Source organism: Crotalus tigris, unplaced genomic scaffold (assembly GCF_016545835.1).
Source record: "Crotalus tigris isolate CLP2741 ecotype Arizona unplaced genomic scaffold, ASM1654583v1 scf7180000023710.216627, whole genome shotgun sequence".
Taxonomy (NCBI): Eukaryota; Metazoa; Chordata; class Lepidosauria; order Squamata; family Viperidae; genus Crotalus; species Crotalus tigris.
Window position 1 is genome coordinate 174,555 of NW_024100132.1, and position 14,035 is coordinate 188,589.

The 14,035-nt window shown below is 43.9% G+C and overlaps 1 protein-coding gene across 6 annotated transcripts in view; it reads left to right on the top strand.

The window, feature by feature from the left end:
* The window catches only part of LOC120297793 (sodium-dependent phosphate transporter 2-like), a 92,896-nt gene that overhangs the window by 54,897 nt on the left and 23,964 nt on the right, over nucleotides 1–14,035 (top strand). Inside the window, exon 1 of one of the 6 annotated variants that reach the window (XM_039320818.1) lies at nucleotides 9,929–9,993. The exons of the other annotated variants lie outside the window; for them this stretch is intronic. The gene's annotated coding sequence lies outside the window, so the exon portion shown is untranslated. Of the gene's footprint in view, nucleotides 1–9,928; nucleotides 9,994–14,035 lie in introns of those variants that run through there. 6 annotated transcript variants of the gene reach the window in all.

The window sequence follows — 14,035 nt, forward strand, 5'->3', positions numbered from 1 at the left end:
CTGGGCTATCAGGACGGCATCGTCCTCGTCCTTTTTTGCGAGAACTTCTGTCATGTGGCTCTGTGAACTACAGGCTTTAATTCTTCCGGGTCAAGTACATGCACAACAGACTCTAGGTCAGCTAGTAGCTGCGGCGGAATACATGTCAGATGCATCCCTCCATTCAACCAAATTTTCCACTACATCTACTGCGGCCACAGTAGCATCTCGCAGATTCTTGTAGCTCAAACAGTGGAGGGCTGACCTAAAGTCAAGATGGCGTCTAGCTACAAACACCTACAGTGGCAAAAATTTATTTGGCCAAATCCTAGAGCCATACCTAGTTGAAGGGAAGGATAAGAGAAAGACCTTAGCTCATCCATCCAAGAAGATGGATAAGAGGCCCCAACAAGAATTTCGCAGGCAGTCCTTTCGTGCCAGAAGTTCTTGGGAATGGAGGCAGCCCTTTCGATCAGGGCAGTCCTGAGATTGGCCCAGAGGTTTCCGATCCTTCACCCCAGATAGGATTGCCAACAGGACCGCCAAAATTCAGGAGCCAGGGGTCAATTCCAGGCAAAGCACCCCTTCAGGGGGGCTGGAGGCTGTCCATACAGAAAGTCCAAGTGACGCCAAATTGGATCCTCCCATAGGCGGGTGCTTGGCTCTGTTCAGCGACACTTCGGAGATCACCACAAACGATACCTGGGTCAGAGAGACCATAAGATTCGGTCTAGCCCTAGAACTCAAATCCATTTTCCCAGACCGCTTCCTTCAATGTCCTGCAACCAAGACATGCACACAGGGCCGAGCTAGTAACCACAGCCATAACACACTTATTAGATATAAGGGCCATAGAACCAGTTCCTCTGGATCAAAAGGTAAAGGGGTTCTATTCCATACTCTTCGTGGTCCCCAAGGCCTCATGGGGTTGGAGAGCAATATTGGATCTGAAGGGACTCAACCGATTCCTAATTTACAGGTGGTTCAAAATGCAGTCCCTCAAGTCCATTCTGGCCAGCGTCAGAAGGAGAGATTACCTCTCCTCCATAGACCTGACAGAGACCTACCTTCATGTTTCTATCAGACCACATCACCGCAGATTCCTCCGTTTCTGCTATGGAGGCAGACATTATCAGTACAGGGCTCTCCCTTTCGGTCTATCCTCAGCACCTCGGGTATTCACGAAGATACTGGCAGTATTAGCGGCCTATCTCAGACTGATCCCGGTAAGAGTACAATGCTACCTGGACGATATAATTATCCAGTCCAGTTCATTCAGCACTGCATAGCTAGATCTACAAACTACAATAGAGACACTTCAGAGACATGGCTTTTCTGTGAATTTCAAAAAGAGCCACATTACACCTACCACTCGGATCTTACATCTGGGCGCGATGATAGATTCAAACCTATGCAAGGTTTATCTCTCCCAAGAACACAAGGACAGCATCAAATCTCTAGTTCACAGGATCCAGAGGGAGAAGGTAGTCCCACTTGTCCAGCTATCGCAACTATTGGGGAAAATGATTTCTTGCCTAGGAATAATGCCGTGGGCCAGACTTCACTCCAGACATCTCCAATGGTTCCTACTCCCCTTCCAAAAGCGGAACATCAGTGCTTCCACATGGAAGGTGAGAGTTCCACATCACACTCTGCTCTCACTCAAATGGTGGGGGTCACCAGCCATACACAAGGGGTCTCTTTTCAAGGAGCCTCACAGACTCATCCTGACCACGGACACCAGTCTGTTTGGTTGGGGAGCTCACATACAGACATACATGACACAGGGTCAATGGTCCAAACGCGATCTCGCACACAACATAAATTGGCTAGAACTCAGGGCAATACACCTGGCTCTTCACCAATTCTCCAACATAGTGACAGGGAATCATGTTCTGGTAATGACGGACAACGTTGCAGCTAAAGCTCTTATCAACAGGCAGGGAGGAACCAAGTCTTGGTCCCTCATGCAGGAAGCCCTAGCATTGGGTCTGTGGGCAGAATCCCATCTAAAATCCATCAGTGCAGAACACATTTCCAGGCAGGAGAATCACAAGCAGATTCTCTAAGCAGGGCGATGATAGATCACTTGGAGTGGCAATTGGAGCTAGCCCTCTTCAGGGAGATATCGGAGAGGTTCAGACAGACTCAAATAGACCTGTTTGCTTCACCAGCAAACGCTCAGCTTCCCAGACATTTCACGTGGTTTCCGTCACGGGGGGGGGGCGCGGAGAGAATGGACGCTCTATGCAGCAGATGGCCCAAGGAACTTCTGTATGCATTCCCTCCACTTCCTCTGATTCCAGCCGTCATCAGGAAGCTTCTATTAGAACAGGCAGAATTAATCTTGCTGGTCCCACTTTGGCCAAGGCGTCCTTGGTTTGCAGATCTTGTGGACCTATCGGTCTCCCCGCCTTGGAAGATTCCATCAGATTGCATTTCCCTCAGTCAGGGTCAGCTCCAACACCTGGACACATAGTGGCTTCAACTAGCCGCTTGACACTTGAACGGGATAGTTTAGCCAGACAGTCCTATTCATCTGGAGTGATTGCTGTAATTCAAGCCTCCAGACGTCCTTCGACCAACAGGATCTATGATGCCACGTGGAAAAATTTCTGTACGTGGTATAGCACTAAGAAGGTCAACCCACTAGCTATCACCATTCCGATATTGTTAGACTACCTTTTAGAAGGACTGAACAAGGGTCTGTCTTATAATACCATTCGCAGGCAGATCACAGCATTATCCACTGTTCTCATCTGCGAGAAGCAGGTCCAGATATCTCATCATCCAGCAGTTACGGCTTTCCTTAAAGGAGCCGTTAATACCGGTCCCCCTGTGGTTCACAGATATCCCACTTGGGACTTACCAAAAGTTCTAAAGGTTCTCACAGGGTCACCATTTGAGCCCATCAAGTCGTGTTCGCTACATCTCCTTTCCTGGAAGGTAGCTTTTTTGATAACCATCACTTCGGCAAGGCACATCTCGGAACTAGCTGCACTCTCGGTTAGAGGGGACCTGTGTAATTTTCAGGATGACAGAGTGATCCTCAAATTGGATCCTTCTTTCATTCCGAAAGTCAATACCTGGTTCCATAGGTCCCAGGATCTGGTTCTTCTGGATTTTTGTCCACGACCATCTCACTGTCTTGAAAGGTTGTGGCACACATTAGATGTGCGCAAGGCTTTGCATCACTATGTGAAGTGAACTGCAGAATTCCGTAGATCGGAGGCACTGTTTGTGTCGTTCCAACCTTCTTCCATGGGTCTGAAGGTATCATCCTCAACCATTGGTAGATGGATCAGGGCATGCATCTCTTATGCATACAAGGCTCAGTCTCTTCCTGTTCTGGCCAACATCACAGATCATTCAATGCGTAGTGCAGCTACATCTACTCAGACCTCAATTGAGGAAATTTGCAGGGCAGCCACCTGGGCTTCCCCCTCCTCATTTATAAGGCATTACAAGCTTGATAAATTCGCTGCCTCAGACGCATCCTTCGGCAGAAGGGTTCTGTAGCAGGTAGTTTCTACGCAAGAGTCATAAGCCTAGACTTCCCTCCCAACAGGGACATGGGTGGCTTTGGTATGTCCCATTGGTGGATGCTACATCTATCATGCTGGAGAAGGGACGTTGTCTTACCTGAACGCCTTTTCTCAGCATGAAGATGTAGCATCCACACCCACCCTTTACAGTTAGTTTGGCAGATTTCTTTCAGGAGAAGCTACTGTGTTGGACCTAATGAATGCTTCGCCTCGACAAAACTGGGAAAGGAACGCCCAAAGGAAGTGTGGCTAAAGCTTGGTCTTAGTCTAAATCTGAGCAGGAAGGCTTTGATTACCCAGTGGTGGATGCTACATCTTCATGCTGAGAAAAGGCGTTCAGGTAAGACAACGCCCCGTTACCTGAGACATTAGAAATTTTAATTAGGGAGAATATACTGCACATAGAGAGAGTCCCTTTCCTTATTTTAGAATGCTGGGTGATAGAAAGAGTTGGGGATAACAAGGCTGTTCTTATTTGTAATGCTTTTTCTTTAGAACTTTATCAACAATTAAATTTACTAATTCAGTTTTTTCTCATTTTTCAAAAGATAAATAAAATTTTAATTTCAACCATGCATTTGAAGATGAATTTAGAGCAAAAACTTTGGGAACTTGTTTATCTGCTCTTCTTTTTGCTTTTGCCATTGTTATTTCTAGGTGTTAAGATTCTAGGACTTATCTGGGGCTTATCATGGCATTCACATTTAAATGCAAAACTATATCTGTTGGTATTTCATATTTGGGATCCAAGTTGGTCATAGTTATATGATTATGTGAGTATTTGATCATTTTTTTAATACCATCCCACACTAGCCCAGATAGTCATTCCAGTTTTTTTTCCCTCTTCCGCAATTGTCTGTAAAAAGATATGACCAGACTAGAGCTAGTTTGGTGCATTGGTTAAAAGTTCTGGATTAGAAGCTGGGAAATTGAATTTTAATCCATCCTGGGAACAGAAACCAGCCAGGTGACCTTGAGACAGTCACTCAACATGGACTTGTCCACGGAGAGCCAATTTGAACATACAAACAAACAAAAAAGAACTGCTATTAGACATTCTATTATTAGTGAGGGATCTAGAAAACCAATCTGAATTGACAACAATCCAACATTTTCCCATTTATAATTGTGGTAATATCTGCTTCATGTTTAATATAGTACCTGAATATAGTAAGATCCATGCCTTTGATTCATTTCGGCACTCTCTCCTTAACTGTGCTAGAAAGAAAATATAGGGGGATCCTTTTTTTGCCCCATTTCTCTTCACATGATAATAGCTAAGTAGAAGCTATAGAGCAGGGATGTCAAACTGCCGGCCCGCAGGCCAGTTTCATCATACCGGAGCCGTGCCCACCCCATTGCCGGCAATGGCGAAAAAGCTCCAATATGTTGCGCGATGTTTGACATGCCTGCTATAGAGCAAGTTGACCAGAGATGCTAACATTTCAACTCATTCATCCGATATTCATAAGGATACCAGGCTGTACAAATCACTTTTATATCCTTTAGTGTATTATGTTTGAAAAATGATTTTTCTACTACATACTGTATATTGCAACCAAATTTTTTGCACCAGTGTAAGAAATACAGTGGAGATTTGTATGAAGAAAGAGTTTATTGGATCAGAAACATCGTATGTGTACTATTATTCTGTTATTCTCAGATGACTGCTACAGAAACTCAAAATATTTTATAATGCGACATTTTGATCATAGTTAGCTGATGTTATTATTGAAAACCTTTTAAAAGTAACAATTATTTTAAATGGATAACATACTACCCTAGAGTAACACTAGAACTACAGCCAGGTTATTTTAAATTATTTAATCTATATTCAGTAAACTATTAAATAACTTAACGTTACCAATTCATTTTGTTACAGTTCTCAATTCTATTGATATTAATCTTTTATAATAGCTTTATATATCTTTTAATATACTTACTTGAAATCATTAGTTTTCAGATTAGGTTATAGATTTGGTTTACAGTATTAGTTATTTTTTGGTAACTATATTTAAGGCTATTAAAATTTAGTATAAGTATGAAGTCACTAGATTAATTTCTTCAATCTTTTTTGTTGTTATTGTGGCAGGCATCAAGCCTCTGAGCACAAATATAGTGCCATGCTGCAAATACTTTGTCATGTTTCAGATTTTTTGTTTTAATGTAACATAGCAGCTACTTTTGTTCTCATGACATATCAGGGAATCTTAAAAGTTGTTATATTAAATTAATTGCACATTTCTACCAAGCCATTCTATTGGCTTATTTAGAGGCATTTCGTCTTTAAATGTAATTTTTGTTTTATTCATTATTTTTATTTATTTTGTAAATAAAGAACGTTGGTATTCATTTATTTTAGATGTTTTATCCCACCTTTATTACTTTATAAGTAACTTAAGACAGTGAATATACATAATATTCCTTTACAGGGCCAAAGTAAGATTAACAATTTTTTAAAAAGAAAATGTTTCAATTCCATCACCCAGTTTCCCCCCCTCCCCCCATATTGCCTGTGTGCCTGATGCAGCTTTACTTTGTTTCATGGTTTCACCTTAAAGAAATGGCAGGTATAATGAGTTGCATTAAAATCACAGCTGTTTATCAAGTTGGCTGTTTGTCTAAAATCCTTTAGAGGGAAAAAATAACAAAAACTAGAATAATGTGGCTGCATAAATGTTCACGCCCTCTTATAGATAGGAATGTGGCTGTGTTCAGAATTAACCAATCACATTTAAACTGATGGTAAATAGTAGTCAATACACACCTGCCATCAATTAAAGTGACTCTGACCAAGCCCTTATAAAGTTCAGCTGTTCTAGTAGGAGTTTTATAACATTAACTCATTTGCCCCTTACAGCAACAGCCATGGTTGTAAAGAACTTAGAAAGCACCAAATCTCATTGGAAGGTATCAGTCAGGAGAAGAGCACAAATTTTTTTCCAGGACATTGACTATACCATGGAACACAGTGAATACAATCATCAGTATGGAAAAAAAATGCCATAACAGTGATGTTACCAAGAACTTAATGTCCCTCCAAAATTGTTAACAAAATAAGAAAACTGGTCCAACGGGCTGCTAAGAGGACTATAGCAACATTAAAGAATTTGCAGGAATTTCTAGCAAGTACTGATTGTGTACTACATATGAAAATAATCTCTGGTGTGTTTTCTATGCTGTGGCAAGACAAAAGCGTACAAAGAAAACATCTGAGCCCAGTTACATTTTGCAAAAACCTACATCAAATTTGACAAAGACATGTGAGCAAATGTGTTATGATCTGAATATTTTTGGGCATAAATCCAAAAAGTATGTTTGGCACATAAACAACACTGCACATCATCAAAAGTACACCATACCCACAGTGAAGTATGGTGATGACAGCATTATGCTTTGGGACTGCTTTTCTTCAGCCAGAACTGGAACTTTAGTGAAGATGAAGGGAATTATGAACAGTTCCAAATATCAGTCAAATTTGGCACAAAACCTTCAGGCATCTGCTAAAATGCTGCAAATGAAGAGGAATTTTCAACTCAACACCAACTCAAAGCATATCACCAAGTCATTACAACTATGACTTCATTAGAAGAATATAAAAGTTTTGGAACAGCCCAGCCAGAGCCCAGACTTAAATCCAGTTGAAAATCAGTGGAGATACCTAAAGAGGGCTGTGTACAAGAGATATCCTCACAATCTGACACATTTGGAGTGCTTTTTCAAGGAAGAGTGAGTAAAGATTCCCAGGGCAAAATGTCTCATGCTAATAGGCTCCTACCCCAAAAAACTGAATGCTTTCATAAAATCAAAAGGTGCTTCAATAAAATAGTAATTTAAGAGTGTGCATCTTTATACAACCACATTATTACAAGTTTTTTTTATTATTTTTACACAAAATATTTCAATTTGTCTTTCAATTGAATTGTAGAAGCTGATATGTTATATTAAAGGTGGAAAATATTCTGAAGTGATTTATCTTGGTCTGATTTTTTTTTACATCTCAAAAACCTGGCATTTTAACAAGGTTGTGTAGATTTTTTATATCCACTGTATATGTCTGGCACAATGGCAAGCTTAGCATATCAGCTGATATTTTCTGTTCCTAATGTTCCTTTTTGTCAGTCATATGGAGTAGATCAAATGAGATCACTTTATGTGACTTCACAGAAAGACTAGTCTTATACCACGAGTCGGCAACCCGCAGCTCAGGAGCCGCATGCAGCTCTTTCAGTCTTCTTTTGCAGCTCCAGTCCTCTGCCATTTGGAGAGAGAGAGAGAGAGAGAGAAGCACTTGCGCTTTGCTTCCCCCCTCTCTCATGCACAGGGCTCCTGATTGGCCCTGCGCCTGGACGCACCATCCCCTAGGAGAAGCATGGCCAGGAAATACCTTTCCCAGGCTGGCCCTGTCCAAGGCACATGTGGCCAGGGAGCCACGTGGGGCAGCCCCAGGATCCCCCCTGAGAACATCCTGTGAGAGCCTCCGCTGAGCGGGCCAGCCCTCCCACAAGTTGCGGCCCTGAGGGAGCACAGCCCCTGCGAACTCCAGCTGGTGCTACTGTTGGCTCCGCTGGCCAGGAAGGCGCACTGGAGTCTCGGCTGCCGGGAAGGTGATCGGCCCGCTCCTCTCCCATCGCCCCGAAGAGGTAAACTGTCAAGTCCTGTGGGCTCGACATGAATGGGAGGGAGGGGAAGCAACAATACCCAGGGAAACCAGGAAGCCAGTGATGCAGCCGAATAGCTGATGGTAACAACGCCAAACGTTTGGGAGACCCCTCAGGTGGCCGCCAGACAGCTGTTTGGCACAGGAAAACCCAATGGAGGCTGGAAGCGGGGATGATGCCTGGGGAGACACTGGTCCTATCTGCCCTACAAAGCCGCCGAACAGCTGAGCGGCCACACCGCCGACAAACAGCTGTTCGGCGCAGGAAAGATACCTCACAGCAAGGACCAATAGCAGACCAGAAAGGAGAGCCAGGGGCCTATGTTGCTGCTTTTCAAGATACCCGCTGGATGCTGGCTAGGTTGCTGGGGGGGTGGAGCTGAGGGGACAGACTGAAGGTAAGAAAGAGGAAGAGGAAAGAGAAAGAGGGAAGGAGAGGAAAGGGAGAAAGGGGGAGAGGAAATAGAAAAAAGAGGGGGAGAGGAAAGAAAGGGAGGGAGAGGAAAGCGAGAGAAGCAGGGAGAGGAAAGAGACGAGAGGAAAGAAAGATAGAGGGAGAGAAAGAGAAAGAGACAAAGGGAGAGGAAAGAGAGGAAAGAGAAGGAGAGAGGAAGGGGGAGAGGAGAGAAGAAAGAGAGGGAGAGGGAAAGAGAGAGAAAAAAAACCTCATGCACAGCAGCCTCTATTTCTTTTTAATTAAACTCTTCAATCAAGCTCCCCTCCCCCCCGTGTGCACAAGTTTTGCGGCTCCCCGTGTTTTTGCTTTTCTCTGGGAAATGGGCCCAAGTGGATCTTTGAGTGTTTAAGGTGGCAGATCCCTATCTTATACCATGGGTATCAAACTTGATTGTGTCACATGACGTATCATGATATTGCAATGTTTTTTCCCTTTTTGGAGCTGGGGTGGGCCTGGCCTGCACTTGACGCATCCGGCCTGCGGGCTACCAGTTTGACACCCCTGTCTTATATAGAATAGTCCTTGCTTACTAATAATTGAGCTCAGGAACTTTGTTACTAAGCAATATGGTTGTAAGACACAACATCATGTAACTGCATTAACTCATAACGGCAGTTCCAGGAATCCCAGTTGCAATTGTTAGGTGAATCCAATGTGGTCGCAGTGTCCTGTTTGCAACCTGCTACTGGCTTCTCCACTGATGCTGCAGTGAGTGCAAATACATAGTGAGTTCACCTCATTCAACACCATCATAATGTTTACTGAACAAAAGCATATTAAATAAGGATTCCCTATCCTTGAGGTAGGTTACAGCAAGTCTGTCTGAGTTTTAACTTTCCTCCCTCTTATATCCCAAGGAGTCAAGAGGGTCCCTATTTTTTTCTGATACATGCTTCTTTTTGTGATATATGCTTCTAGATGTGTTTTACAAGATCTCGGGCCTTTTGAGTAACCACTGTATTACTGAGTGTGGTGGCCAGTAGTATTTATTCAGGTGGTAATAAATATGGATCTCTTAATTATGAAATTTCTTTAGCTGATTGTAAAAAACTAAGGAGGATCAAATGTGGATGTTAATTTTTTGGAGATCACTAGGAAATTGAGAGTGCCACTTATATGAAGTTAAAATAAAAACAAAGAAAAACCTGAAGATAGTAATAAACCAGATTCTGACCATGAAATTGCCAGGAGTTGAATCTGACTTAGAGGCTTTACTTTTTACAGTTAAAAATTTAATTCTTTTTATATTGAATGTATTCTTGTTTATTTTTGACTCATCACAGTTGCTGCATTTATTTCCCCATGGTGATAGAGCAACATCCTGTCCTTTCTCTTAGGCTTTGTAGAACAAGGTCAGTGTTCCGGGCCTTTTCAGGACAAAAGAATTCATCAGTTTTCTTTGCCTTTCTAAGGCTTGCTGCTGAGATACTATTTCAGTTGTTAAGGTGGTTAAGAGAGAATTTAGATATAAATAGTAAGAAAAAAATGTTTACTATGAAAATAGTAATAGGAACAGGAGTCTGATAAGCGTGAAAGATTTGCTGGGAAATAAGTCATTGGGTAAGGTTTATGAGAGCATAATTTTACTTTATTATTAATCTCAACCAGGAGAGAATGGGTCTGTGATAGAAGCATGAATGATACAAAATAGGTAGTGCTGGTTTAATAACTTTAAATGTAATTATTTAAAATTGGATTAATCTGAAACTTATTGAGAATCACATTGAATATAAACTGGGTCAGGTTTAATTTTTAAAAAAGAGTTGCAAATGTTGTAAACTCCTGCTGAGGCCATCATCAGCTCTCTTACCATGCAGGATTTATATAAGTGAATTTTTCCAGGTTTCATTGCTGCATGAGCATACTATAAATACCATATATTGTTGATAAATGGCCAAAAATATTACAGGTAATCCACAGTTAAAATTGGGATTGGAAATTTGATCATAAGTCAATGCACCTATTCATTTTTTGAAATTTTTCATGGTGGTCATTAAGCAAATGATGCAATTGTTAAGTGAATGGTATGGTCTTTAAATGAACCCATTCTTTTGATAAATGGCAAAAAAAATGCAAATCACAATCATGTGACTATGGGGCATTGTAACTGGTTGTAAAGCTGAATTGTTTGCAAAGCAACCAAAATACAGTCAAATGACTTGGGAAATTTTTTACAGTGGTTGAAGGTAAAGCTGTTGTATCTCAGAATGGTCATAAGTTCCAGATTACCTGTATTGCGATCAGAGTGGCTTCCATTGGGGTAGAGTACAATCACTGTATTCTCCAGCATGATGAGTGGAGAATCTACCAATGGGTTTTGCTTGTCTTCTGCCCATAGACTAAGTCAGCCAATTTTGCCACGCCTCTCTTTTCTTGGTCCTCCTCTTCCCAGTCTCAACTTAGTCTCTAGCCCAGAAGGACACATTTTCCTTGGCTCCAGGATCAGGTCATAATTTTATCTTCTATTTCTTGCCTTTTTATAAAGGGGGAGGGGGTGCAAACAAACGGCCATTTGTTCGCCGTCTCAGCCGATCACGGAGCAGCCACAGGTTCATCCTAAGGCCAGCTGATCGGCAGAGTGTAATCAGTGGAGACTGAAAGAGAGGCCGGTTGCCATTTTTGGCTCCATGTGGCCTCCGGGGGGGGGGAGGAAACTAAGCATTCAGATGAGCTCTTTTTAAAGCAATTGGTAATTCTTTAAAGAACAATCTTCAATGCAATCATAATCTCCCCTTCTCCAGGATTGAATAGGACCAGTTTGATTAAACAGTGGGAGGGGGAAGGCAGGGAAGTGCGCAAAACACCTTTTCTCATTGAAATAAGGAAATTCTTCCTCCTTCCTAATCACCTACATCCCAGCCTATAGGCAATTTACCACCCCCTTTTAAAGGGAAAGGAGAAGGAGAGACAGGACAATTTCTGGCTCCTCAAAGGTGATATACCCCTGCCAGCACAGGGACTGATACAGGAGAGCACAGCTGGTGTCTGTACTATTAACTGATACCCCCACAGGAATTATTTCCAATCACTAACAGATTACTCTCTGATCAGGACAGGCCCTTTAACCAGCCTCTTAACAGAGATTTCTCTCAGTCTTGCTCTGAGATATCTCTTCTGCAAATGGCAGACACCAATGCTGCCCAGACAGCACAGGACTCCTCCATCTGTCCCCCCTGGACGCAAGAGGCCAAGATCCTCCAACCAGGAGGCAGCGGGCAGGATCAAGGCCAAAGCAATTTCTAGCAAAAGATCCTCCAAGGCATCGGACAAGGAGGCCAAGTGTTGCCACCAGGCTCTGGAGAAACAGTTCTCTAGAGCTGAAAAGAGGCAAAATATAGCAGGAGACGGCCTAGTCCCACCAGCTTACATGGAGGAGGAAATATTTGGTCCGCTGCAGCCTAGTCAGGAACCTCTGGAAACAGAGGCTGACACAGAACAGGCAGACAGATCCCCCCTAAGCAAAGGGCCCCAAAGCCCAGGAGTACCAGACACAAACTCTGCAGCAGGGCCTAGTCTTTCAGACAATCAGGGAGCCTTGTCATTGGAACACTTACAATCCCTGATATCTCAGGTCGTTGCTCAGGCCATAGCCTCTTCAAGACATCATAGGTCCAGAGCCAGGTCTGTAGCTTCAAGAGGCCATTCCTACCTTTCACAGGAGGAGGCCTCAGCATACCAGGAATCAATTTCCCCTTCTCGTTCCTCAAGAAGCAGGAAGTCTCCCGCGGAGGACTATGAGCAAATGGATCAGGGGCTGTCGGAGGATGATGATATACTGTATCCCCAGATCCTCCACCATTCATGGGCCTCTTCAGCCCATCTTTAATCAAATCCTTGCTTCACAAGGCCAGCAGCACTGCAAAGATTAAGAGACCGAGGCTTCCCCAAGAGGGATCCTCAGCACATCAGGACACAAACAGCAGTGTTTTCGCAGCCCACTTACACACAACAATTTATTCCCTGTCCCCCTCTCTTCTTTGACACAATTCAGAATAATTTAGGGGCACCGAGGGCCTTCCTTCCAATGGGGGGACAGAGAAGAAGCTGTTCAACATAGATCTGGCCTTATCGGAGGTAATAGAGGTCCCGATAGTAGATGAACCACTAGTAGTTCTTGTTTCACCATCTACGGTATCCGGGGATGCAGCGGAATGCCTTTTCTCAGCATGACGTTGGAGAATCCATTCCCATCCTTAGGGCCAGTCAGGTCCTGTGCTGGAAAAAGATTGAGCCAACACACGGGAGTTCAGTTGAGATTGGGAAGAAGAAGGCCCAGGAAGAGAGGCGTAGCAAAATTGGCTGACTTAGTCTACGGGCAGAAGACAAGCAAAACCCATTGGTGGATTCTCCATCATCATGCTGAGAAAAGGCATTCAGGTAAGACAACGCCCCGTCACTGTAGGAGGAGATGCTTTAGAAACCTAAAAAGAGTACCAGAACATCCTTTTTTGTGGACATCCAGTATTTCCAGGAATAATTCTTTTAAACATACATTGTTGACAGTACAAGTAGTCCTTGTTTAGCAACTGCCTCATATAGTGACTGTTCATTGTTGTGTTTATTATGGAAAAGTGTGCAACCGATGCTCACATTTATAACCTTTACAGGTGTGTAAGGAAGCTGAAGTAAGATTGTAGTCACAGTCACATGATTTCTCCAGCAGGATGGCTGTAGAGTCCAATGGATGGGTTCTATGACGGCCTTCCTGCCTGGCAGACTGGGTAAAAACTTCGGCCACACCCCTTCCTTTGGGCGTGACCCCAGTTTTGACTCAGTCTCGAAGCCTGGTAGAAGTGCGAGAAGCAGCTCTCAGAACACAAAAAGGAATTTACTCCAAAAAAAGAGAAAGGAATCCCTTCTTCCTTCCAATTTGAAAGAAGGGTTGTCTAGCAACAGATAGGAGTTTGAAGAGTGCAGCCAGGATCGCCGGAGTGGTGAGAGGGGCGTCAGGGTGGCTAGCCGGGGAGGCTTGGAATGGGGCCGGATCGCTCGCCGATACCCGGCCCGCCGAGCAGCTGTTTGGCGCGGGGACCGCGCAGCGCCGGAAGAGCTCAGCCGGGTTGCTCGCCGCCCTCCGGCCCGACAAACAGCTCAGGGGCCGATTCGGCTCGGCCGAAGGGACGAGGCCCCGCTCAGCGCGAAACAGCTGAGCTGCGCGGGAAGCGGCAAACCGCGGCGCCGCTCGGCACCGATCAGCTGAGCGGCGCGAGAAGAGCCCAGCGCCGTTTCTTTCTCCTCAGAGGAGAGGCGCAGCCCCCTTAAGACCAAAAGAGTTACCTTATTGTTGATTTGAAAATTCCGCCATTGCTGAACCTCGTGGCTCCCCGGGTTGCTACTGGGAGGCGTGGCTTCCTCCCATTCGCCATTTTGAACGAGCGGATCAACCCGCCGTTT